General features: G+C 44.9%; 1 protein-coding gene across 3 annotated transcripts in view; it reads right to left on the bottom strand.

Annotated features, from left to right (window-relative positions):
* Positions 1-27,382, bottom strand: part of GRIK4 (glutamate ionotropic receptor kainate type subunit 4) — a 289,366-nt gene that overhangs the window by 159,788 nt on the left and 102,196 nt on the right. The window lies entirely within an intron of this gene.

Here is a 27,382-nt window from a genome sequence, read left to right as displayed (position 1 = left end):
GGCTGTTATCTGCTGCCTGGGCACACGGCAGGGCTTAGAAGGGAAGGACCACCATTTGGCCTACTGGAGCTTTTCTGGTGCTAAGTCGTGTATGGAGAAGCCCCTGAGGTACCAGTACACTTGAAACCCCCAAGAAGTGACCTCATTTGAAAATATACACCCCTTAAGGCATTCATCTAGGAGGTGTAGTGAGCATTTTGATCCCACAGGTATTGTGTAAAAGGTAATGCGCAGCAGTTGGTGCAGAGTGAAATTTGCAATTTTCTATACATATATGCCATTTCAGTGTCCAATATATTGTGCCCAGCATGTGCCACCGGAGACATACACCCCATAAACTGTAATGTGGGTTCTCCTGGGTATGGCAATACCCTACATGTGGCTGTTATCAGCTGCCTGGGCGCACAGCAGGGCTCAGAAGGGAAAGATGAGGAGGATAAACTGTGCGAGGTGCGTCAGGGTAGATTAAAAATCTAAGGAATCTATGATAAATTTTAAAACACTCTTTCATATAGAGCCCTGGTTTTTCAGGACACGTGTCACATTGATATATGGTGTCCTCCCTTATCCCCCTCTTATAGCAGACTTTGCACCTCTTTTGAATTTTTCCCTTCTTGCCAGTTGGGGAACTTCTCCTGGAAAGTGTTGCCCTGGTACGATGTGTGTGGCCTCGCTTGCAGAAGTACTGGGTGCCCCCACTTCTTGGTCCCTAAAGATTAGGTTCTTGATAACCACCTGTTCAAAATTCCAGGAAAGTTCCCCTCTGGCCTGCACATCAATGTATCACGTACACATTGTACAATGCCATCTGTATGAGGTGTCGGCCAGCTTCTTATACCACACCGCTTGGCGCTGTAGGGCTTCAGGACTTGATCTGACAAGTCCACCCCTCCCATGTACCTATTGTAGTCCAGGATGCAGTCCGGTTTGGGGGTCTCTGTACTGGTACCTCGTACAGGTACATGGGTACTGGTGTGGCCATGTATTGTTGTCAATACAAGGACATCTCTCGTCTTGTACTTGACACACAATATGTTGCTGCTAGATTGTGCCCTGCTCTAACACCTTCTGAGTGTTTGCCCAAGCAGAGTCTTATGGAGGTCTCTCAGATTTCTTCTAGCAGTGCCGCATGCCGCAGTACTTCTGGAAGCGAGGCAGTTGAAGAGTGGGAGGCTGGTATAAAAATTATCCAGGTAGAGGTGGTAATCCTGGTCCAGCAGTGGGTGCACCAAATCCCACACAATTTTTGCATTAACTCCCAGTAAGGGGGGCATTCTGGGGGCTGAATACTGATGTCGTTCCCTTCATATATCCTAAATTTGTAGGTATACCCTGATGCACTCTCACACACCTTATACATCTTCACGCCATACCTTGCCCTCTTACTCGGCAAGTACTGGCGGAGTTGAAGCCTCCCTTTAAAATGTACCAAGGACTCATCAATAGAAATACACTTCTCGGGGGTGTTTGCTTGGGCAAATTGGGCACTGAAATGGCCTAATAGGGGTATCCGTTTATACAAACGGTCAAAACTGGGGTCATCTCGGGCTGGGCACGGCTCATCATCAGTATAATGTAAGAAGCAAAGTATTGACTAATTTATTTTTTTTAGGTTCCAGTTCAGTTCTGAAGTTGCTTTGAGGGGCCTATACATTACACACCCCCATCAAACACCCAATTTCAGAAACTAGACCCCTCAAAGTATTCACAACAGCATTTAGAAAGTTTATGAACCCTTTAGGCTGGGTTCACACGACCTATTTTCAGGCGTAAACGAGGCGTATTATGCCTCGTTTTACATCTGAAAATAGGGCTACAATACGTCGACAAACATTTGCCCATTCATTTGAATGGGTTTGCCGACGTACTGTGCAGACGACCTGTCATTTACGCGTCATCGTTTGACAGCTGTCAAACGACGACGCGTAAATTGACTGCCTCGGCAAAGAAGTGCAGGACACTTCTTTGCAACGTAATTTGAGCCGTTCTTCATTGAAGTGAATGAAGAGCAGCTCAAGATTTACGAGCGTCAAAGACGCCTCGCATAATGCGAGGAGGAGCTTTTACGTCTGAAACGAGGCAGCTGTTTTCTCCTGAAAACAGTCTGTCTTTTCAGACGTAAAAGGCACTTCTCGTGTGTACATACCCTTAGGTGTTTTACAGGAATTTAAAACAGAAGGTTTTACCAGAGAAACGCAACTTAATACTTATTGCCCAGATTCAGCAGTTTTGAGAAATATCCTACATGTGGCCCTAGTGCAGTAATGGAATGAAGCATCAGTCTCCGAAGCAAAGGAGCACCTAGTGGATTTTGAGGCCTCCTTTTTATTAGGCACCATGTCCGGTTTGAAAAGGTCTTGTGGTGCCAAAACAGTGGAAACCCCCAAAAAGTGACCCCATTTTGGAAACTAGACCCCTTGAGGAATTCATTGTGGTTTTCTTGGGGTGCATGCGGCTTTTTGATCAGTTTTTATTCTATTTTTAAGTGGCGTGGTGACTAAAAAACAGCAATTCTGCTATTGTTCTTCATTCTATTTGTTTTTACAGCGTTCACCGTGCGCTATAAATGACATTCAATTTATTCTGCGTGGCGATACGATTACGGCGATACCAGATATTTATAGTTTTTTTATGGCTTATGGCGTTTGTACAATAAAATACTTTTTGTAAAAAATCATTAACTGTTTGTGTTACCTTATTTTAAGAACTTTGTTATTTTTCCATCAAGAAAGCCGTGCGAGGACTTATTTTTTGCGTAACGAACTGTAGTTTCGATCAGCACCATTTTTAGGTACATGCGACTTTTTGATCTCTTTTTATTCCATTTTTTGCGAGGTGAGGTGACAAAAAAATTGTGATTCTGGTACGGTTTATTGTTATTTTCTTTTATGGCATTCACCATGCGGGATAAATAACGAAACGAACGTGGCGATACCAATTATGTATAGTTTATTTGTTTATCTATTTTTATTAATAATAAAGGACTGATTAGGGAAAAAGGGGGATTTTTACTTTTAAAACTTTTATTTTCTTATTTTTACACAACTTTTTTTTACTTTGTCCCACTAGGGGACATGAGGGCAGGAGGCCCTGATCGCTATTCTAATACACTGCACTACATGCGTAGCGCAGTGTATTACAGCTGTCAGCTACTCACTGACAGCAAGCATAGTGGGTCCTGACTTTGTCAGACATATCAAAACGTTGGATTGGTGGGGGTCTGAATGCTGAGACCCCCATCACTGTTGAAACGAAGGTGCAGAAGCGATCTGAGCACTTTGCTCCTTCGACCGTGAGCAGACTGTGAACTGAATAAAGATGTTTGGAATATTTGGTTTCCATTTTTTTATCATTTGCATATCATTATCACGTCTATCGATCCTGTGATTTCCAGAGTTCCAAAAGTTTTCGTTCTTGGCGTTGCAATGTCAATGTTGAGGAGTGTATATTGGCAGAGAAAAGCAATAAAGACAAAGCAACTTAGTAGTACAGATTATAATAATAATGAACATGCTTAGAATGGAGATCAGTGCCTTTTCCTCTAATAATGAGTGCGAGCAGATATGCATCTGAAATAAACACCGGAACAGCATAACACACAGGAACATGCCCGAGAAAACCAAGCAGAAGTCCTCTCACCATCACTAAGTAACTCTGTGCAGTAACAACCATAAATGCCAATCATGGAAAAGGTTTCAGGCCACCATTATAAAACGGCATCAGTCCACTAGCAATTAAAAGCTATTACAACGAAGGGCCTGTTCACATCACCGTTCCTTTCTGCTGAGGGGTTCCGTCTGAAGTTTCCGTCGGCTTAACCCCTCAACGGAAAGGCAAACTGAAACCTTAGCTTCCGTTTCCCTCATTGATTTCAATGGCGACTGAAACGTTGCTAATGGTTTCCGTTAGTCATCGTTGTGACAGGGATCCGTTGTTCTTGACGGATCCAATACTATAGTCATCTGCGCTATTGATTCCATTACAACAACAGAAACCTGTCACAACGGTGATAAATGAAAACCTTTAACAACGTTTCCTTTACCATTGAGATCAACGATGAGGGAAACGGAAGCTAAGGTTTCAGTTTGCCTTTCCATTAAATTGGGGGTTAACCCGAAGGAAACCTCCGACGGAACCCCTCAGCGGAAAGGAACGCCTTAGGCCGGATTCACACGAGCGTGTGCGTTTTGCGCACGCAAAAAACGCAGCGTTTTGTGTGCGCAAAAGGCACTTAACAGCTCCGTGTGTCAGCCCTGTATGATGCGCGGCTGCGTGATTTTCGCGCCGCCGCCATCATTATGACACTCCGTTTGGATGTTTGTAAACAGAAAAGCACGTGGTGCTTTTCTGTTTACATTCATAGTTTGACAGCTGTTGCATGAATCACGCTCGTCCCACGGAAGTGCTTCCGTGTGGCATGCGTGAATTTCACGCATCCATTGACTTTAATGGGTGCGTAATGCGCAAAATACGCCCAAAGAACGGACATGTCATGAGTTTTTCGCAGCGGACTAACGCTGCGTAAAAATCGCGCAATTGTCTGCACAGCCCCATAGACTAATATAGGTCCGTGTGACGCGCGTGAAAATCATGCGCATCGCACGGACGTATATCCCGCTCGTCTGAATAAGCCCTAATTCTATAGTTACGGTGCTTGCTAAAATGTACAAATGGCGGCAATATAAACCGTGTAACTGTATTACTGCTGCGGTAACCATATATGAATGTATATTTCTGTATGCAGTGTAAGGCCACATGCACACAAGGTTCTACAGAGCTGTTATACAGTGGTCATAGATATCTGTGGGAACCTACTGCACCTTCTTAGGCTTCGTTAACATCTGCGTCAGGGTCCCATTCTGACGTTCCGTCTCAGCTTCCTGACTGAAACAAATGGAAACATAGGTTTCCATTTTACATCACCATTGATTTCTGTTTCAATATGTCTTTATTAAACAGTTGAGACATCAGAAAATATATGTGTATAACAGTTCTACTCGCAGGTAGAAGTAAATAGTTAGTCTCAAATAATAATTAAATCGTTAATTCCTATAAGTTTTAACATTTTGAGAAAATGGGATTCAAAATAATATGGGTAATAAAAGAAAGGTAAATAAAATAAATGTTGTGAAGAACGTATACAGGTCATAAAGAAAAAATAAAATGTATACAACAGACAACGTATGAGCTGCCACTAGAAAGGGAGTGGTACGGCATATACAGAGTTATTCCAACACATCCAATCTTTACAGAACCGGTCATGTCTTTGTATGCTACAGGCATAAATATATTCATATTGATAGTTTGTATTGACTTTTTTTTAATGAGGTCTGTGATGGTCGGGACGTTACATGTTTTCCATCTGAACGCTACAGCTGATGTGGCAGATATTAATATATGACATATTACAATTTGGAATTGTTTGAGAATAACATCAATTCCAAGCTGTAGTAACCCAAGTTCCGGCGTGAGGTTAATATTTTGAGTTGTAATCTCATTTAGTAGTGCGCTAATAGATTGCCAAAAGGTTAATAATAAAGGACATTCCCAAAATATGCGAAGTATGGATCCCAAATGGTTACATCACCATTGATTTCAATGGTGACGGATCCGGTGCCAATGGTTTCCATTTGTCTCACTTTTGCAAGGGTTCCGTCGTTTTGACGGTATTAAAAGCATAGTCGACTACGGTATTGATTCCGTCAAAATGACAGAACCCTTGCACAACGTAGACAAAGGGAAGTCATTGGCACCGGATCTGTCACCATTGAAATCAATGGTGATGCAAACAGAAACCTATGGTTTCCATTTGTTAAGTCATGGTCCCGTTCTGACGGGAAGCTGAGACGGAACGTCAGAACGGGACCATGACGCAGATGTGAACGAAGCCATATATCTTCAGTGTCATAATTCATTCAGAATCTGACAGAAAGAAAATTATTCTTCTATGGGAGGATATCACTATAATATATTGCTGTACAATGGCACACAGAGCAAGTAAAAAAATGTGTAAACTACAGTACTTGCCAGGATCAGAGTATTGCTCATATCGCCAAATAGCTATAAAAATCAGGACAATAGTCAATTCATTATCATTATGTGTTCTAGGTTATTAAAATTTATAATGGGATTTCGCATACTTGTCTTTCAAGGCTACAACATCTCAACTAAAGATACATCATATGTAAAAACAATGCAATCTCAATCTCGGACAAACATTGTGATATTTGGTCCCCAAGGACTGTGATTTGGCAGGTATATGAGGATCTATACAACACTTCAAGGGATTGCACACCATGTTGGTAAATTTCTTTTTGAATTATTGCATATTTTTTCTTGTATATTGAATAATTGGAAGAAAATATGGTCATGTCCTTCAAGGCTTGGGCCGAGCAGATGGTGAACGGACTACCTTCATAGATCATAATGACTATAAACTGCACAGGGATTGTAATATTAATCTCCATAGGTAGGGTTAGATTATTTTCCATCTGCCTTAAAGGAAAATGATCACCAGAACACGACCTATTATTTAAATCAAGTTTTTATATTAAACATATTTTTTTGTTTTTTATTTCCCATGTAAATTATGAAATATGGCCGTTTTTAAATTGGTCACGGAGTTCACTAAGGTAAAAAGTTCCCTATACTGTATATCCTGGGTTAGCTACAACTTTACTTCTATTACTAAACTAACAGTTGGGTCGTTACACATGCATCCACTTCTATGATCACTGGAGGTACACTCCCTGAGTAACTATATTGCCATAGACCTACATGTGTTATTCATATATCGGCATTCAGTGCGGATAGCTGCAGATTAAATCCACTAGAGTTTTTGCATCAAGATGTGAGTTCTGTCTGTTTTTATTTGCTTGGTGATATTATATCGGAGTCTGTTGGACGGAGCCCCTGTAATGACCTGTACTTCGCACATCATAATGAATTTTTGTGTGCTGTCCATTTCCCTCTATTTGCACTATCGACTTTAGGTACTTGCTAACAGTCCTGATTTTCATGCTTAAAATGTCCCACAAATTGGGATTCAAAGGTGAGCAAGAATGGGTGCTGAGCACAACTCACCTCCTTCTCTCTCTGTCCGGCACACTGACCTTTGCATATGTCACAGAGCATGCTCACACCACTCTTCCATAGACTCAAAAAGTTGTTTTATAACCCATTCCCTCTGCAGCCATTTTTCAGTATTTAATTTTTGCCTTTTCCTTTCCACCATCCAAAAGCCATAACTTTTTTATTTTTCCGTCTATATAGCCGCATGAGGGCTTGTTTTTGCAGGACAGGTTTTTTTCGGCACTATCTATTGTACCATATAATGTACTAGGAAACTGGAAAAAAAAATATTTGTGGGGTGGAAAGGGGAAAAAACAGTGATTGTTTTTTGGAATTCGTTTTCATGGCGTTCACCGTGCAGTAAAACCGACATGTTAACTTTGTTCTGTGGGTCAATATGATTGTTTTTTTTATGATTTACTACTTTTATGTTTTACTACTTTTACAAGAAAAAAAAAAGTAGTTGTTAGTAATAAAATTAGTTTTGTGTAGCCACATACCGAGAGCCCTAACTTTCTTTTTGTCGGTAATTCCACAGTGTGAGCTGTAGTTTTTATTAGTACAGTTTTTGGAGTACATACAGCTTTTTGATCACTTTTCATTCCAGTTTTTAATTTCATGTTATATTGTAGTAGTTTGGACTTTAACGGATGTCGCAATACCACTTATATTAGTTTTTTACTAAGCTTTTGGGGGAAAATGGGAACGGGGACTTGAAGCAACGATTGTTGAATCGCTTGCACGATATACTGCAATACTTTTATGTGGAAGAGCCTACTGAGGTCAGATTTGAAGATTGGCAAAGTGCAGTTAAAAGCTATGAAAATTATCAAATGAAAATGCCATTTAAATCACAATGTTTTATGAACTATAGAGCTGCAGTTGAGGGTAGTACTCTGGGTAAGGTGTTAGCAGGAATTATTAAAAACCAAGCATTTAAAAATACAATTGCTGCTATTAGGTCTAGAGATGCTAATATTTAGTTTTGTATCTTTTTAGAAGGACCTTTACCAGACTAAGTTGACATTTTCAATACAGGGGACGAGAATTGGAAAGGGCCTTAGCTGCATCTGCAAGAGGAATGTCACTAGGGCTGGATGGACTGCCATTCGAGATTTATCAGTGCTATAGTGGGCAATGTCTAGGGAGGCTTAGGGCGGGTTCACACATAGCGGAATTTCACTTAAATTCCGCTGCGGACACTCCGCAGCGTTAATCCGCAGCGGAGCCGTTTCTCCATTGACTTTCACTTTAATTTAGCAGTGTTCGTTTACACGATGCGTACAATTCCGCTGCGGAGCATAGGCTGCGGAGCGGAATTTGGTGTCCGCAGCATGCTCTGTCTGTTGCGGAGCAGTGGCGGACTGGTTGCGGACTCATGGCGGAATTTCTCCATTGACTTCAATGGAGAGTCAAAATTCCGCAATGAAGTCCGCAGATCTTATGTGTGCTGCGGAGCGTATTGTTTTTACTACCATGACATTTCTTCATTCTGGCTGGACCTATGTATTTCTAGGTCTACAGCCAGACTGAGGAAGTCAATGGGGCTCCCGTAATGACGGGAGCGTTGCTAGGAGACGTCTGTAAATAGTCACTGTCCAGGGTGCTGAAAGAGTTACGCGATCGGCAGTAACTGTTTCTGCACCCGGGACAGTGACTACCGATCTCAATATACATGTATCTGTAAAAAAAAATATAAGTTCATACTTACCGAGAACTCCCTGCGTCTGTCTCCAGTCCGGCCTCCCAGGATGACGTTTCAGTGTAAGTGACGGCTGCAGCCAAGCACAGGCTGCAGCGGTCACATGGACTGGAGCGTCATCCAGGGAGGTCGGGCCGGATGCCGAAAGAGGGACGCGTCACCAAGACAACGGCCGGTAAGTATGAATTTCTTTGACTTTCACTAGGGAAAGTGCTGTCCCTTCTCTCTATCCTGCACTGAATAGGGAGAAGAGAAGCACTTTTCCTGCAGTCCGCAGCGGCCAGTCCGCATCAATTTTCTGCACATTTTGTGCAGATCCGCTGCAGAATCTGCAACGCAGATTCTGTGCGGCATTGATGCGGACAGTTGCGGAGGAATTCCGCCATGTGTGGTCATGCCCTTAGAGAGGTGTTAGAAACAGCATTTAAGGAGAAAAAAAAACAACTTCCTCCCTCTATGACGGAGGCGTTAATTATATTTATCCTTAAAAAGGAGAAAGATCTCTTAAGCGTTGACTTGTATCGATCTATATCATTGATAAATACAGATATTAAATTACTTGCCAAAATTTTAGCGTATCGGCTCTCGGCTGTTATGCCCGATCTGGTACATGGAGATCAGACCGGATTTATTAAAGTAAAATCCACTTCGACGAACATCAGAAGCCTGTTTATGAATATACAGTCAAAACCAGATAATACTGGTCAATGGTCAATTTTTTCTTTGGATGCAGCCAAGGCCTTTGATACACTTGAAGGGTCATATTTGTGGGAGGTACAGGAAGGTATGTGTTTTGGTAGCGGTTTTATAAATTGGATTAAATTATTATATTTTGAACCAAGGGCTAGGTTGGAGGTTAATGGAAAAGTGTCGGAGGCCTTCCAGATTGGCAGCATAACCAGACAAGGATGTTCCCTCTCTTCCTTATTGTTTGCCTTGGGAGTAGAGCCACTGGCGGTTTGAATAAGGGGTGATGTGGGGATAGAGGGATTTAAATTCCTAGATAGGGAGGAGAAGGTGGCATTATATGCAGATGATATTTTATATTTTTGGGGTACCACCTGTCGGTTGGGAAGGTCTTCAACACAATGAGGGAATTTGGTGAAGTCTCAGAATTGCAAATTAATTGAGGAAAATTCATTATGCTGCCTATGGATTCGGTGGTTGAACCCCTTCATATTGGGATTCAGATAACTCAGGAGAATGACTCTTGTAGCGTCTATGGCCGCGGGCCGTCGGGTTTACTCACCTCCCGACGCCATGGATCTGTGAGCGCTGGTCCCCATCTCCTTTCTAGGAGACGCCAGCGCTCACTTCCGCTCCGTTCGGCTGTGTTCCGTAGGGTGCGCGCGCACGCTCGTGCCCGGCCTTAAAGGGCCAGCGCGCGCAAATAGGAGGAAGTCATCATCATCAACTGCTACGATTTGCTGGTCTAAAAGAAGGCCCCTGGCCTTCTAGTCCTTGCCTGAGCGTTGTTAGTTTTCCCAGTCTGTCTTGCACATTGTCCCTTAGTGTTTCCCGTTCCTGCTGTGACCCGTGCCTTGTTCCCCGTTCCGGTTTCCCATGCTGTTCCTTAGTATCAAGTCGTGCCACGTCCTGTGTCATCTGCCAAGTCTCGAGGAGTCCGCCACGTCCAGTGTCATCTGCCACGTCCGGAGGAATCCGCCATGTCCTGTGTCATCTGCCACGTCCGGAGGAATCCGCCACGTCCTGTGCCATCTGCCACGTCCGGAGGAATCCGCCACGTCCTGTGTCATCTGCCACGTCCGGAGGAATCCGCCACGTCCAGTGTCATCTGCCACGTCCGGAGGAATCCACCACGTTGTGTGTCTTCTGCCACGTCCGGAGGAATCCGCCACGTCTGGTGCAACTTGCAGCTCCTGTGTCATCCGCCACATTTGGCGCTGTCTGCTGCACCCATGTCCTTCTGTGCCAGAGCTGCGGCCACCGTCTGGACTGTCCAGGTACCCTTGTGTGGGACATTGTATTTCTTGTTTTTCCTGTTGTTTGGCCAGCTGCCTCCCCGCTACGGCGGTACGGCCTAGTGGGTCCACTACCCGCTACGTGACAGTATGCTCAGGCCATGGACTCCGCTGCTCAACCTGAGACTTTGATGACACAAGCCATGCTGGCCGACATGGAGGATCTCCAGTCACGACAAGACCAGCTCCTCCTGTCGGTGAACGCCATAGCCCATCGGATGCTTGCTCCAACCACAGTCGTCACCTCACCCGTTCCTGCGGTTCCTCCTGCTACACTTCCTGTCTGCACCGGTGCCAACCCCGGGTGTTTCTTGCCGCTACCTCCACGCTATGACGGAGTTCCGAGGTCCTGCAGGGGATTTTTTAATCAGTGCCTGATCCATTTCAGACTACATGCCGGGTCCTTCTGTTCAGATGACATCAGGATCGCCTTCATCATCTCTCTCCTTACTGGCAAAGCCCTGGCATGGGCTAATCCTCTGTGGGAACATCAGGGACCAGAGACCCGGGACTTGCAGTGCTTCTTGCGGACCTTCCGCTCGATCTTTGAGGAACCTGGGAGAGTTTCTTCGGCTGCTGCATCCTTGCTGACCCTACACCAGGGAGACCTCTCCGTGGGCGAGTATGCCATCCAGTTCCATATCCTGGCTGCTGAATTGACCTGGAACAACGAGGCTTTGGTGGCCACATTCTCGCAGGGACTGTCTTCAGGGATAAAGGACGAGCTGGCTGCTCGCGATCTGCCATCTACCCTGGACGATCTTATCCTACTCGCCTCCCGGGTTGACATGAGGATCCGGGAGTGTTCCCAAGAGGTTCTCCGGGAGAGAGAACTTCCTAGGCTGGATTCTACTTTCCAGCAATCCTCCTCAGTCGTCCCACCAGAGGATCTTGTGCAGAGTAACCAGGCCAAGTTGTCTACCCAGGAGAAACAACGCAGACTCACTTCTGGACTTTGTCTGTATTGCGGCCTCAGAGGTCATATTGTGCGTCTGTGTCCCCAGAGGCCAGAGAGACCCCATTGCCTAGGATTGGTTGGAGAGACAACCCTAGGTGGAACGAAACCTAACAGAGCATTCTGTTCCAAGTTGACTATTCCTGTGACCCTAGTATCCGGCGACAGGACGCATCGAGTTTCTGCCTATCTTGACTCTGGCTCTGCTGCTAACTTCATCCAGAAAGAGCTAGTGGATCATCTTCAGTTGCCCACAGTTCCCCTAGAGAATTCTTTGGCTGTTGCCTCAGTTAATGGACTGCTTCTGCCTGATCCCATTGTTTCAAAAACCAAGCCGTTGAAGCTCCAAGTTGGAGTCCTGCATTTTGAATTAATTTCTTTCCTTGTTTTGCCCAAGGCCATCAATACTGTTCTGCTGGGTCTGCCTTGGCTTCGACTACATGCCCCAGTCCTGGACTGGAATTCTGGAGAGGTTCTCCAATGGGGCTCCAAGTGCCAAAGTCGTTGTCTGTTGCAGATCCATCCTGTCAAGCCTCCTCTGCCTCAGTCGTTGGCGGGACTGCCTCCCCAATTTGCTCAGTATGCAGATGTTTTCAGCAAAAGGGAGGCTGAGACGCTGCCTCCACATCGGACCTATGACTGCCCCATTTAACTGGTTTCTAATCCCTCTCTCCCCCGTGGACGAGTATATCCTCTCTCCTTGCCTGAGTCTCTATCCATGTCGGCCTATATCAAGGAGAATCTGGAGAGGGGTTTCATACGAAAGTCTTCCTCCCCGGCCGGGGCTGGATTCTTCTCTGTTAAAAAGAAGGACGGATCCCTTCGTCCCTGCATTGACTACCGGGGCCTCAACCTGATCACAGTCAAGAACAAATACCCGTTGCCACTCATTTCTGAGCTGTTTGATCGCATACGAGGAGCCCAAAAAATTTCTAAGCTAGACCTGCGGGGGGCTTACAATCTAGTCCGGATTCGCCGGGGTGATGAATGGAAGACGGCATTTAACACCCGGGATGGGCACTACGAATACTTAGTGATGCCCTTCGGACTGTGTAGCGCTCCCTCAGTGTTTCAGGAGTTCGTTAACGATATCTTCCGGGATCTACTCTATGTCTGTGTTGTTGCTTATCTCGATGATATTTTGATTTTCTCCCCAGATCCAACGACTCATCGGAGGCATATCCGTCAGGTTCTACTACGATTGCGGGAGAATAATTTATACGCCAAGCTGGAGAAGTGCGTCTTTGAGAGGAATTCTCTGCCCTTCCTGGGCTACATCATCTCGGATCAAGGCCTCAAGATGGATCCTGAGAAAGTGAAAGCTGTCCTGGAGTGGCCACGTCCTCAAGGCTTAAGGGCCATACAGCGGTTCCTGGGATTCGCCAATTTCTACCGGCAGTTTATTCCTAACTTCTCTTCTCTGACGGCTCCCATCTCGACCCTTACCAAGAAGGGTGTGAACGCCAAAGTGTGGACTCCAGAGGCAGAGTCCGCATTTATTAGCCTCAAGAAAGCCTTCACTTCAGCCTCGATCCTCCATCATCTGGACGTATCTCGGTAGTTCTCTCTAGAAGTGGACGCTTTCTCTGTTGGTGCAGGTGCACTTCTGTTCCAGAGGAGCTCCAAAGGAAAGGCAGTAGTATATGGCTACTACGCAAGACTTTTTTCTTCTGCTGAGCGCAATTACTCCATTGGAGATCGGGAGCTACTGGCCATCAAATTGGCCCTAGAGGAGTGGAGACATCTTCTAGAGAGCGCTGCTCACCCCATCCTGATCTTCACCGACCACAAGAGCCTTACCTACCTTCAGTCTGCACAACGACTGAATCCCGGTCAAGCCAGGTGGTCGCTGTTCTTCACCCGTTTCCAGTTTGTGCTCCACTACTGTGCCCCGGACAAGAATGTGAGGGCCGATGCCCTGTCCAGATCATTTGAGACGGAAGACACGGTGGAGTCCCTTCAGACTATCATAGACCAGTCCTGCATTGTCACTGCTAATCCTCTGCAGGTTAGAGACATCCCTCCTGGGAGGACTTTTGTTCGGTTGGCAGACAGGAGAAGAATTCTCTGCTGGGGACACAGTTCTAAACTTGCTGGGCACGCTGGTGTCCGTAAAACCCGAGACCTGATTGCTCGTCACTTTTGGTGGCCCACGCTACCTAAAGATGTTCTGGACTTTGTCTCTTCTTGCACGGTGTGTGCCTCTAACAAAGTGACTCACTCCAAGCCTGCCGGCCTGCTTCAACCTCTGCCTGTATCCAGTGCCCCTTGGCAGCACATTGCGATGGACTTTGCCACTGACCTACCACCCTCAGCAGGATGCAACACTGTCTGGGTGGTGGTGGACCGGTTCTCTAAGATGGCTCATTTTATCCCACTGACCGGCCTACCTTCTGCTCCTCGTCTGGCGAGACTCTTCATTCTACACATCTTTCGCTTGCATGGCTTGCCTCTACACATCGTGTCAGATCGGGGTGTTCAGTTTACCTCTAAGTTCTGGAGAGCCCTCTGTAAACTCCTGGATGTGAGTTTGGACTTTTCCTCAGCCTATCACTCCCAGTCCAATGGGCAAGTTGAAAGGATCAACCAGATCATGGAAAATTAATCTCTTCACAGCACGATAACTGGGTACAGCTTCTTCCATGGGCCGAGTTTTCATACAACAACCACACAAGTGAGTCCACCACTTCCACTCCGTTTCACATCGTGTACAGTCAACATCCCAGAGTCCCTCTTCCTGTGTCGATTTCATCTCAGGTACCCGCTGCTGACTCTGCATATGGGGACTTCCTGCAAATCTGGCAACAGACCCGGTCCTCTATTTTGCTGGCGGTAGATCGCATGAAGCGAAAGGCAGATACTAGGAGAAGAGAGCCGCCTCAGTATCTTCCGGGAACTAAAGTCTGGCTGTCCTCTCGGAACATTCGCTTGAGGGTGCCTTCATACAAGTTTGCTCCCAGGTTCCTTGGTCCTTTCGAGATCCTGCAACAAATCAACCCTGTCTCATATAAGCTGCGGCTGCCTCCTACCCTCAGAATCCCTAACTCCTTCCATGTGTCCCTCCTGAAACCAGTGGTCCTGAACCGCTACAGCAAGACTTCTAGTTCCACAGTTGCTCCCAGCGGTCCTTCTGATGTATTTGAAGTAAAAGAGATCCTGGACTGCAAAAGGGTAGGAGGAAGGACTTTCTATTTGGTAGACTGGAGAGGGTTTGGTCCTGAGGAGAGGTCATGGAAGCCTGAGGAGAACCTCAGCACTCCTGCTCTTATTAAAAAGTTCCTCTCTCGCTCTGGCCCCAAGAAGAGGGGGCGTAAGAGGGGGGATACTGTAGCGCCCATGGCCGTGGGCCGTCGGGTTTTCTCACCATGGATCTGTGAGCGCTGGTCCCCATCTCCTTCCTAGGAGACGCCAGCGCTCACTTCCGCTCCGTTCGGCTGTGTCCCGTAGCGTGCGCGCGCACGCTCCGGCCCGGCCTTAAAAGGCCAGCGCGCGCAAATAGGAGGAAGTCATCATCATCAACTGCCACGATTTCCTGGTCTATAAGAAGGCCCCTGGCCTTCTAATCCTTGCCTGAGCGTTGTTAGTTTTTCCAGTCTGTCTTGCAAATGGTCCCTTAGTGTTTCCCGTTCCTGCTGTGACCTGTGCCTTGTTCCCCGTTCCTGTTTCCCGTGCTGTTCCTTAGTATCAAGTCGTGCCACTTCCAATGTCATCTGCCACGTCCTGTGTCATCTGCCACGTCCGAAGGAATCCGCCACGTCCTGTGCCATCTGCCATGTCCGGAGGAATGCGCCACGTCCTGTGTCATCTGCCACATCCGGAGGAATCCGCCATGTCCTGTGTCATCTGCCACGTCCGGAGGAATCCGCCATGTTCTGTGTCTTCTGCCACATCCGGAGGAATCCGCCACGTCTGGTGCAACTTGCGGCTCCTGTGTTATCCGCTACATTTGTCGCTGTCTGCTGCACCCATCTCCATCTGTGCCAGAGCTGCGGCCACCGTCTGGACTGTCCAGGTACCCTTGTGCGGGACATTGTATTTCTGGGGTTTCCTGTTGTTTGGCCAGCTGCCTCCCCGCTACGGCGGTACGGCCTAGTGGGTCCACTACCCGCTACGTGACAACTCTTTTAAATCTATTTTTTCGATATTTGCAGATCAGACCAGTTCTTTTTGGGAGCAACTGTTCAACCCTAATTCAGATCTTGCCCAAAGTCGACTTTATCATCAAACAAACTAAGATGAAAGGGCTAATTTCTAGATTATATAGATTGATGACTAAAAAAGGAGGCAGGAACTGCTTAGAGAGGTAAGAGCTAGGTGGGAAAGAGATTTGGGTGACGTCCCATTGGTGCAGTGGGAGAGAATTACAAGAGGCATTCCCCACTTGTCAAGGAGTCCAGCATATAGGGTGACCCAAATTTATGTACTGTATAGAGCATATTAATCCCCTCATAGAACTGCAATATTTAATAAAAACAGGAACCATGAATGCCCTAAATGTACATTTTTTCTTTTTTTTAATTCTTATAGGGGTTGGAAGGGCGGGTTTTGGGTGGGCAGGGATATTGCTTCTTTTAGGATAGATGTTTCTATGTGTTTTTGTTAAAAAAAATAAAATAAAATACTGATTGGATTGTAAGGAATCCCGATGTTGGTACAGGACTGTGCTCTGTCCTTGTTGTATGGGATCTAATGAGATGTGTTTCTTTTGATGATTGTTATACCTGAAGAAAATAAAAAATAAAGATTTATTTGATTATATATATATATATATATATATATAAATTTATACACATAAAAAATTATATATATAAATTTATACACAAAAAAAATTATATATGTATATATATACACATATACATATATACCCGTATGTTTCGGAATATAAGACACAGTTTTTAGCAAGAATAAATCTTGCTAAAAAGTCCCTGCGTCTTATAGTCCGCAGTCAAGGGACCCGGCATCGCCAGGTCCCATGACCGCTTCATTACTTAACCCCTTCCCAACCCACGACGTGCCGGCACATCATGGAGCTGGAGGGGGGTGATGTATGGAGCACTGAGCCCGCTCCATACACTGCAGGTGTCAGCTTCTGAAACGCTGCTATAACGGCCAGGAACAGCAATTTCGCTGTTCCTGTCAGTTTAAATGGCTTGTGTCATAAAAACACATGCATCCCCTATCCACAGGTTATGGGATCCATGTGTGATCGATAAGGAGAACGAGGACCAAAGTCACCAAGAGCGCTGCATGAGAAGATGTGACTTCCGCGTTCTGTGTCTGGCAGCTTCACAGAGATCAATGAGATTCTTCTGCGCATGCGCGAGCGGCTCTCCATTGATCTCTATGGAGCTGCGGAACAGATAAGCCGGACACAGAACCCGGAAGTCCAGGCTTCTCATGTAGCGCTTTGGGGGACTTTCGGTCCCCTGTTCTCCTTATCGCCGGGGGTCCCAGCGGTCAGACCCCCAGTGATCTCACATGTATCACCCAATCCTGTGGATAGGGGATAAATGTGTTTTATGGCAAACCCCTTTAACTAGTTAAATGTCGTGGTCAATAGCGACCGCGGCATTTATAGGGGTTTTTCTATGAAGGACATTTATGACATATCCATAGGATATGTCATAAATATCAGATAGATGCAGGTCCCACCTCTGGGACCCGCACCTATCTCTAGAACGGAGCCCCCTAAACCCCGTTCTAGCTTTCTGTTCTCTCCCGGCCACTTAATTACATGTGGACTTACTGAAACAGCATAACTCGCTGAGCTACGCTGTTTCCGTAACTGCCATTCACTACTATTGGAGTTCGGGAAACAGCGTAGCTCAGCGGGTTACGTTATTTCAGTAACTCCACATGTAACCAAGTGGCCGTTGGTTCAAGTCCCCTAGGGGAACTAATAAAATGTGTAAGAAAAAAAAAAACTGTTAGATAAATTTTCAGGAGTGTAAAAAAAAAAATATTAAAAGTTAAAAAAAAAAAACCTTTTCCCATTTTTCCCCAAGCACAATGTAAAAAATAATATAATTTGGTATCACTGTGTCCCTAAAAGTCCGATCTATTGCAATATACCATTATTTAACTCGCACGGTGAGTTAGTCATGAAATTAAAAATTTAAAACATCAAAATCGTTTTTTGGTCACCTTGGTGCTTAAAATATGAAATAAAAAAAGTGAAAAAAAAAAATCGGATGTACCAAAAAATGGTGCTAATAAAACTACAGCTCGTCCCGCAAAAAATAAGCCCTCATACCGCTCAATCGATAAACCTGGGGGACAACTTAGCTCACATGATCCCCATCTCCAGGGTGAGATGGTTGACACACATAGATAGTTCACTCCAACACATTGGATATGGGTTTAAACCAGCCACAGCCAGCTTTATTGTCTTCAACACAGCAAGCAGTTTTACAACAAAACCGTACAAAATAAACCCTAGGCCATCCAGCCTCTAACTAATACATTCAGTGTTTCTCACTAAGAGACCCTGAGCCTTGTGCCGAGTACTTCAAAAGCAACATATGTTCTTACCAGGAGTGTATGGAGTGGAATCCCACCCTTCTCCTTCACACTCCAGCAAACCAGGCCCTATTCCGGTCTTTACATCCCAGCAATAGCAGAGAAAACCCTCTCTACTATACAGGCTCCCTGGTGGCTTAAAACCTGACAGTTTCTGCCAATAAACCTGCACTGTCCTGTAGCTTCACTGCTACTATATATAAATATATATATATATATATATATATATATATATATATATATATATATATATATATATATATATATATATATAAAACTTAATTTAACTTGAACTTTTTTTTTATTTGTCCTGATTGTTGGATCGCTTGCATAAATTACTGCAATACTAATATATTGCAGATATCTTGATTTTGACAGGCTCCCATTAAGCCTTGCCTCTGGCTTAATAAGTGCACAAAGATGGCAGACCTGGGAGCCTTCATTAGGCCCCCAGGCTGCAATCTTGGCTGGCCTTACGGGTGTGCGACCTGTGCCATTGCACAGGGCGCATCACTCCAGCAGGTAGAAGGGGGCGCTGTGCTGGCTCCCTTCCCCTGCTTGTTTCAGAAGCGCCCGGGCCCAGTGACTCAGCAGCTGCCTTTCCGCCCGGGCACTTCTTCACTCAGTGGCGTCGCTGCTGCTGTAGCAGCCATAGGGGTAGTTGGAATGGGGCCCCCCCATGGCCGGCGACACCGCTAGCAGCAGCTGCAGCTGATACAGCAGTAGCGACGCAACTATAGCAGAGCTATCTACTAGCACCAATGTAGCTCCCTGAAGGAGCAGAATCCCCGCGTGGCTGGGATTCTGCTCCTGGACGGAGCACTTGATGCCTCTGTCCATATATGGACAGTGACATCAGGGGCAACTTCTGAAGTGGAATCCCCGTGCACTCTGTGACCGGGGATTCCACTTCAGGAGAAGCCCTTGACGTCACTGTCCATAAATGGACAGAGACGTCAGGGGCTTCTCCCGGAATGGAATCCCCGATGCTGTGACCGGGGATACCACTCGAGAAGAAGCCAGTGACGTCACTGTCCATAAATGGACACAGACGACAGAAGATTCTCCTGGAGTGGAATCCCCGGTCACAGCGTCGGCAATGCTGTAGACGGGGATTCCGCTTCAGGAGTTGCCCCTGATGTCACTGTCCATATATGGACAGAGACATCAAGCAGAGCGCTCCAGGAGCGGAATTCCCAGCGACAGGAGAATTCCGCTCCTTCAGGCAGCTACAGTGGCGCTATCTACAGGATGGGGGTGTGATCTACATGGGGGCTGTGTGGCACTACCTACATGGGGGCTGTGCGGCACTACCTACATGGGGGCTGTGTGGCACTACCTACAGGGTGCTGTGCGTCACTACCTACAATGGGGGCTGTGTGGCACTACCTACAGGGTGCTGTGTTGCACTACCTACAAGGGGGCTGTGTGGCACTACCTACAAGGGTCTGCGTGCTACTACCTACAAGGGGGCTGTGTGCCACTACCTACAAGGGCACTGTGTGCCACTACCTACAAGGGGACTGTGTGGCAGTACCTACAGGGAGCTGTGTGGCACTACCTAAAAGGGGCTGTTTGGCACTATCTACAGGGGGCTATGTGGCACTACCTACAAGGGGGCTGTGTGGCACTATCTACAGGGGGAATCTGTGAGTGGCGGGCTGATGGTCATTTTACTGTGAGTGGCGGGCTCATGGTCATATTACTATGAGTGGGGGGCTGACGGTCATTTTTCTGTAAGTGTGGGGCTGATGGTCATTTTACTGTGAGTGGAGGGTTTATGGTCATTTTACTGTGAGTGGGGGGGGGGCTGATGGTCATTTTACTGTGAGTAGCGGGCTGATAGTCTTCAAGTGATTTCCACCACTGACCTCCAATTGAAATTAATAGGAGGCATAAAATACCTGCGGCACTCGTTTGGTGCTTTTTTGCCTGCGTCTTTTGCATTAGCTTCAACGGCTTAAAAAAAAAAAAGTAAAACAACGCTGTCAATTCAAAATCTGTTTCAAAATTCCTGAAGGTGAGTGTAGTGCTTGTTTTTAGCCATTTTTTGTCTTTCTTTAAACAATTTTTGATAGGGGTGTCCTGAAGACATTTTATTTTTCCAGTGGTGCCTCGAGTCCGAAAACATTGGGAAACTCTGTACTAGGCTACAGGATCACGCCGGCCTACGCAAGGATCACGTCGTGGAGCAGCTCACTTCGTCGTGGGAACAGGGCCTAGGTGAGTAAAACATTTTTTGGGGGGGCACTCTCAACAAGGGGCAGGTAGGGGGCTGATGGCACTGTCTACAGAAAGGCTGTATGGCACAATCTACAAGGGGGCACTATCTACAAGGGGGCCCCTGTGTGTGGCAGCCAGGGGAGGGGGGCATTATAGTGTGTGGGTGCCACTAAGCAGACATTATACTGTGTAGAGGTACCACCGGGGGCAATATACTGTGTGTGGCACTTAGGGGGCATAATACTGTGTGGGCACAATTAAAGGACAAAATACTGTGTCTTTGAAGGGGTTATAATATATTATATGATAAAATATTTTTTATTATACTGTATGGGGGGGCACTAAAGGGGCATTATACTGTGTGGATGCACTATATAGGGTATTATACTGTGGGGGAAATTATGTTTTTTCTATGGGGCATTTTTTTATGATGGGGTGGGCGCCAAAAGATAATTTTGCACGGGGCGCTATCTATCCTAAGGCAACCATCGGTAACCCACGACCTGCCTTGCGGGAGCTTTATGAGAAGTCGGAGGGGACCACCCCCTCTTTCTAACGGCTTAGATGCCGTGGTTGCAATTGACTTTCGCATCAAAGGGTTTAAACACCAGGGATCCTGCTCGTTGCAGGGAAGTGTCGCTGTACCATACAGATACTCATTGCTTTTTTCCTCTTTCTCAACAGATGTGGATTACTGTGCAAGCAAAACAATCTACTGCAGCCAATTAAACGTGTACAAATAAATTATGTTTACTGTGGTGTGACAGGTCACATACAATTCTTGTCCTCCAAACCCCCCCCCCCCCCCCCGTATCATTTTTTTCTGATTCGTTTGTTTGACCTGTACCAGCTGCTATAAAATCACTGACCTACAGAACCGTGGACAGCTCCCAACTGATACATAGCTTGAAGCTTATAACATCCAGTAATTGATCATGTTTAATGGGAAAAAAATCAGCAAGCGTGGCATGGTTTATTAGAGGCTCACTAGGGAATTTATTGAAGTGTACCACTGTAGTTGCTGTGTCTGTGCTTCTTCGTGAAAATGGAGGATACCCCAATTTACTATTAAACTAAAATTATACCTTTCACTGTTTTTAATAGTCTCAGAAAACATTTCCTCTCTTAGGGGCTGTTCACATATATACAACAAACCGGAGGGAAACTGATGGTAGAACAGATCCCATAGCTTTGTAACATAAGTTGTGGTGCCGTATGGCTCTGGACCTGTGCAAGAGCCAGATTCAAAAAAGTTACCCGCATCGTTTTTGGGTCTGTCGCCGTATCCTATCTTAATTCACTGTAGCCTGATGAACGCTGGGTGCTGCCGCATCCACCTTCTTGCAACACCTGGCGTGGCTGGGGTGCAGGAACAGAATTCAGTTCCACCCATGCCCCCTGTAGATAGCACTTCCCTCCCCCACCCTGTATATAGCGCTACCCCCACTGTAGATAACTCCACTGTAGCTCCCTCTAGGAGTGGAAAACATGGCCAGAGCATTGCCGACCCTGTGGCTGGGGATTCCGCTCTAGGAGGAGCCCTTGATGTCACTGTCAAGGAGTGGGTGGCACTAACTACAGGGGGGGTGTGGGTGGCTTTATCTACAGGGGGCATGGGTGGCATTATCTACAGGGGGCATGGGTGTACATATATACAATGCCAGAACGAAGCTCAGTACATATATACAGCACCAGAACAAAGCTCAGTACATATATACAGAAACCAGAACCAAGCTCAGTACTTATATATACAACACCAGAACCAAGCTTTGTACATAAATACAACACTAGAACCAAGCTCAGTACACATATACAACACCAGAACAAACAGAACAAAGCTCAGTACATATATATAACACCAGAACTAAGATTTGCACATAAATACAACACTAGAACATAGCTCAGTACATATATACAATGCCAGAACCAAGCTCAATACATATATACATCCCCAAACAAAGCTCAGTACATATATACAACACCAGAACAAAGCTCAGTACATATATACCACACCAGAACCAAGCTCAGTACATATATACCACACCAGAACCAAGCTCAGTACATATATACAACACCAGAACCAAGCTCAGTACATATATACAACACCAGAACAAAGCTCAGTACATATATACCACACCAGAACCAAGCTCAGTACATATATACAACACCAGAACCAAGCTCAGCACATATATACAACACCAGAACAAAGCTCAGTACATATATACCACACCAGAACCAAGCTCAGTACATATATACAACACCAGAACAAAGCTCAGTTCATATATACAACACCAGAACAAAGCTCAGTACATATATACAGCACCAGAACCAAGCTCAGTACATATATACAACACCAGAACCAAGCTCAGTACATATATACAGCACCAGAATGAAGCTCAGTATATATATACACAGCACCATAACAAAGCTCAGTTCATATATATCAGAACAACCAAGCTCAAAACATATATACACTACCGTTCAAAAGTTTAGGGTCACTTAGAAATGTCCTTATTTTTGAAAGAAAAGCACAGTTTTTTTCAATGAAGATAACATTAAATTAATCAGAAATTCACTCTATACATTGTTGATGTGCTAAATGACTATTCTAGCTGCAAACGTCTGGTTTTTAATGCAATATCTACATAGGTGTATAGAGGCCCATTTCCAGCAACCATCACTCCAGTGTTCCAGTGGTACATTGTGTTTGCTAACTGTGTTAGAAGGCTAATGGATGATTAGAAAACACTTGAAAACCCTTGTGCAATTATGTTAGCACCGCTGTAAACAGTTTTGCTGTTTAGAGGAGCTATAAAACTGACCATCCTTTGAGCTAGTTGAGAATCTGGAGCATTACATCTGTGGGTTCGATTAAACTCTCAAAATGGCTAGAAAAAGAGAGCTTTCATGTGAAACTCGACAGTCTTTTCTTGTTCTTAGAAATTAAGGCTATTCCATGCGAGAAATTGCCAAGAAACTGAAGATTTCCTACAACGGTGTGTACTACTCCCCTTCAGAGGACAGCACAAACAGGCTCTAACCAGAGTAGAAAGAGAAGAGGGAGGCCCCGCTGCACAACTGAGCAACAAGACAAGTACATTAGAGTCTCTTGTTTGAGAAATAGACACCTCACAGGTCCTCAATTGGCAGCTTCATTAAATAGTACCTGCAAAACGCCAGTGTCAACGTCTACAGTGAAGAGGCGACTCCGGGATGCTGACCTTCAGGGCAGAGTGGCAAAGAAAAAGCCATATCTGAGACTGGCTAATAAAGGGAAAAAATTTATATGAGCAAAAGCACACAGACATTGGAAAGAGGAAGATTGGAAAAAAGTGTTATGGACACACGAATCGAAGTTTGAGGTGTTTGGATCACACAGAAGAACATTTGTGAGACGCAGAACAACTGAAACGATGCTGGAAGAGTGCTTGACTCCATCTGTCAAGCATGGTGGAGGTAATGTGATGTCTGGGGTTGCTTTGGTGCTGGTAAAGTGGGAGATTTGTACAAGGTAAAAGGGATTTTGAATAAGGAAGGCTATCACTCCATTTTGCAACGCCATACCATACCCTGTGGACACCGCTTGATTGGAGCCAATTTCATCCTACAACAGGACAATGACCCAAAGTACGCCTCCAAATTATGCAAGAACTATTTAGGGAAGAAGCAGGCAGCTGGTATTCTATCTGTAATGGAGTGGCCAGCGCAGTCACCATCTCAACCCCATAGAGTTGTTGTGGGAGCAGCTTGACCGCATGGTATGCAAGAAGTGCCCATCAAGCCAATCCAACTTGTGGGAGGGGCTTCTGGAAGCATGGGGTGAAATTTCTCCCGATTACCTCAGCAAATTAACAGCTAGAATGCCAAAGGTCTGCAATGCTGGAATTGCTGCAAATGGAACATTCCTTGACGAAAGCAAAGTTTGAAGGAGAAAATTATTATTTAAAATAAAAATCATTACTTCTAACCTTGTTAATGTCTTGACTATATTTTCTAGTCATTTTGCAACTCATTTGATAAATATAAGTGTGAGTTTTTTTAATGCAAAACACAAAATTGTCTGGGTGACCCCAAACTTTTGAACGGTAGTGTGTATATATATATATATATATATATATATATACACTAAGCTTTGTTCTGGTGCTGTATATATGTACTGAGCTTTGTTCTGTTGTTGTATATATGTACTGAGCTTGGTTCTGGTGCTGTATATTTGTACTGAGCTTGGTTCTGGTGCTGTATATATGTACTGAGCTTGGTTCTGGTGCTGTATAGATGTACTGAGCTTTGTTCTGGTGTGGTATATATGTACTGAGCTTTGTTCTGGTGTTGTATATATGTACTGAGCTTGGTTCTGGTGTTGTATATATGTACTGAGCTTGGTTCTGGTGTGGTATATATGTACTGAGCTTTGTTCTGGTGTTGTATATATGTACTGAGCTTGGTTCTGGCATTGTATATATGTACTGAGCTATGTTCTAGTGTTGTATTTATGTGCAAATCTTGGTTCTGGTGTTATATATATGTACTGAGCTTTGTTCTGTTTGTTCTGGTGTTGTATATGTGTACTGAGCTTGGTTCTAGTGTTGTATTTATGTACAAAGCTTGGTTCTGGTGTTGTATATATGTACTGAGCTTGGTTCTAGTGTTGTATTTATGTACAAAGCTTGGTTCTGGTGTTGTATATATAAGTACTGAGCTTGGTTCTGGTTTCTGTATATATGTACTGAGCTTTGTTCTGGTACTGTATATATGTACTGAGCTTCGTTCTGGCGTTGTATATATGTACTGAGCTTTGTTCTGGGGATGTATATATGTATTGAGCTTGGTTCTGGCATTGTATATATGTGCTGAGCTTGGTTCTAGTGTTGTTTTTATGTACAAAGCTTGGTTCTGCTGCTGTATATATGTACAGAGCTTTGTTCTGGTGTTGTATTTATGTACTGAGCTTGGTTCTGGTGCAGTATATATGTATTGAGCTTGGTCGTGGCACCATATCTGTGCATTAGCTACCAGATCCGTCGTGGCTTACTGCGCACTCTGCACTGTCCTCCACCCTTCTCATGTGCACAGCCTAACTAAATTGGCTGAGCACGCTTAGGATATTGAATGTGCGCATATAGGTCTATATGTGATCGGTGAGTTTAATATAATGTGTGGGTAGGTCTGTACGCTTTTGTAATTATATACATAGTAGGGCAATCCACACAAACATTCTGGACAGGGAATTTCTTTTAAAGTCCACTTTAATGTAGGGGGTATTTGGAATATCGTAATTGTTTTATTTTATTATTAGAATCATTTTGAATGGCGCGATACACCGCAAAACACCGTGAACCACCCCCCCCCCATCCCGTGTGTCTTTGTCCACAAAACATGGAACCTGTTGTTAATAATTTGAATCCCACCCCTGGGTGCAAGCAATAGCACCCGGCGCTTCATCCAGCCACAGTTAAAATAGATAGGATACGGCTCCAGACCTCACTGGGGCAGAACCCAAAATTCTGCAGGTAACGTTATTGGATCCGGCTCCTGCACAGGTCCAGCACTGTACGGAGCCATAACTGATGTCCCCTGTGCCATAGAAAGCTATGGGATCCATTCTAGCATCAGTTTCCCTCCGGCTGTTCTGCAACACGCTGGAGGGAAACTGACAGTTTCAATGGACATATGTGAACGACCCCTAACACAATCCATGAGATTTTTTTTCATTTGCTACAAGGTTGTAATAGAAGATTTGTTTGACTGGTCATATCTTGCTGTTTTTGCTTATTTTTCAGTTTGATTCTAGAAAATACCTAGAAACCATCATCACGTTGCTGTTGACTGATTGAATATTTTTATCATGCGTTACTATTTAAAGAGGTTTTTCGGATTAATGAAACTAGGGGTCTGTTCCATCAGTGTGAACAGAACCACCTAAAGCTTAAAGGGGTTTTCCGAGTTATTTAAAAAATTGGCCAATGTAGGAGTGATGCAAAAAAACAACAAAAAAAAAAGAGCCATTACTTACCTAACAGATACCCATCGTTCCAGCGCTGCGGCTCCGTTCCTCCTCGCTGCTGTTTATTAACATAGCTGCAGCGAAGATGTGCCTCTATACCCACATTATCACTGCAGCCAATCACTGGCCTCAACGATCTTGTGTCGTGTACCAACTGAGACCAGTAAATGGCTGCAGCGATCATGTGGGTATACAAGCCTATCATCGCTGCAGCTATGTCAATACACAGCAGCGGGGAAGACCAGAGGCGGTGGCCTCTTTTTTTCTTTTGTCATCCCTCCTACCATAGCCAATTTTTTAAATAACTCGGAAAAACCCTTTAATCATTGGACAATGAAAAGTTGCGCATCTTTCTAATATACTTTATATCTCAGTGCCTTGCACTTTTCAAGATGTCTATTTTCTGTTAGTAAAAGGGACCATTCTTGTTTACATCCAGATGCTAATAACCATATAGACTTTATGCTTCTCACAACTGAGAGTTTGCTACATTTGCATCCAGTCTAGTCAATCATCTGTGAACTAAATACATTACCAACATACCTCTTTCTCCTGTCCTGATTGTATGTATGAATTTAGGTAAAATTAATCGGCCTGGTGTTCAGGATGTTTAGCTCACAAGTAGTACCTAAACTTGTACATTGTAACAAACCCTCAGATAGTAAAGAATGAATATACAAAGTATATTAGAAATTAAAGTTTCAGAACTGGAAAACCCTTTTAAGGCTCTGATCACACATTCCGGACTCGCCACAGGCTGACACTCAGATTTCTGCCACGGATAGTTACATAGTAGTCCATCAAGTCCGACCTATAGACCTACCGTGTTAATCCAGAGGAAGGCAACCCCCCCCCCCCCCCCCCCATTGATGCCAATTGCCTCATATGGGGAAAAATTCCTCCCTGGCTCCAAATATGGAAATTAG

The sequence above is a fragment of the Rhinoderma darwinii genome, chromosome 10 (assembly GCF_050947455.1).
Source record: "Rhinoderma darwinii isolate aRhiDar2 chromosome 10, aRhiDar2.hap1, whole genome shotgun sequence".
In the NCBI taxonomy this organism is placed as follows: domain Eukaryota; kingdom Metazoa; phylum Chordata; class Amphibia; order Anura; family Rhinodermatidae; genus Rhinoderma; species Rhinoderma darwinii.
Note: the sequence above shows the minus strand (reverse complement) of the source record. Positions and strands in the feature narration are given on the sequence as shown.